This window comes from Trichechus manatus, unplaced genomic scaffold (genome assembly GCF_000243295.1).
Source record: "Trichechus manatus latirostris isolate Lorelei unplaced genomic scaffold, TriManLat1.0 scaffold00301, whole genome shotgun sequence".
NCBI classification, from domain to species: Eukaryota; Metazoa; Chordata; class Mammalia; order Sirenia; family Trichechidae; genus Trichechus; species Trichechus manatus.
In genome coordinates, this window is record NW_004444237.1 from 859360 (window position 1) to 860321 (window position 962).

Consider the following 962-nt stretch of genomic DNA (forward strand, 5'->3'; position numbering starts at 1 on the left):
CTCCTAGTCACAGGGCCCCCCCGAGGACTACGAGTTCAGCCTTTTGAGCCGAAGTGCTGGCAGGAAGTGGAGCTGCCTCTAAGACCTCAGTTTGTGTCACCACCGAATATCCTGCCTTGTGGCAACCTTCATATAGAAAGCTACTGCCATCTGTATACATTTCTATCTCTGGGTTATTCTTGAGAGATCTGGTCTGTTAGAATAAACTTCTTGAATTATCTCTAGGAAGTCACGTATGGGGGCATCTTCCGAAATAGGCAGCAATGTGGTGGGATTGAGGGAGGAGACAGGCTTCAGAACCGCATTTGAGTTGTCTAACAAGATTGCCTGGTATTTTCCCATCCGTCCTGCCATGAGCCAAAAAACCCCCCTTTTGTTCCAAAGAGGCAGAACTGTATGTCGTTACCTTTTGTCCAAGGGTGAATTTCTCAGCTTCCTGTAACAGGTCACCTGCTGCAGCCACGTCTCGAAGACAAGGGGGCCATCCCCAGGCCACATGGTCCAGCTGTTTTGAAAATGAGGCCACCAGTCGCCTGGCTGGTCCCAGGGTTTGAGTTAGTGCCCCCCCAGCAGCTCCCTGTCTTAATATCAGTCCATTCAATGGCAAATAGAGGCTGAGACTCCGGGTGTAGAGGAATAGAAAAAAAAAGGCATCTTTCAAGTCCAGTACTGAAAACCAAGCACATTGACTGGGTATAGTAACCAAGAGGGTATATGGGTTTGGCACAATCGGATGAATGTCCTCTACTCTTTGGTTGATTTTCCTTAGGTCTTGAACAGACCGATATTCCCTTGTCCCCCGTTTCAACACCGGTGAGATAGGGGTGTTGTATGGAAACTGGCAAAATTTCAAAAGTCCAGTTTTTATGTATTGATGCACCAATGGTGCGATCCCTTCCAAAGCTTCCTTGCAGAGGGGATATTGCCTCTGGTTTATTATAGATGCTCTAGATTTTTTTTTT

General features: G+C 47.2%; 1 pseudogene; it reads right to left on the reverse strand.

Annotated features, from left to right (window-relative positions):
* LOC101356701 (eukaryotic translation initiation factor 2 subunit 3-like) overlaps positions 1–498 on the reverse strand; it is a 7324-nt pseudogene extending 6826 nt beyond the window's left edge.
* Positions 499–962: the final 464 nt, after the last annotated feature.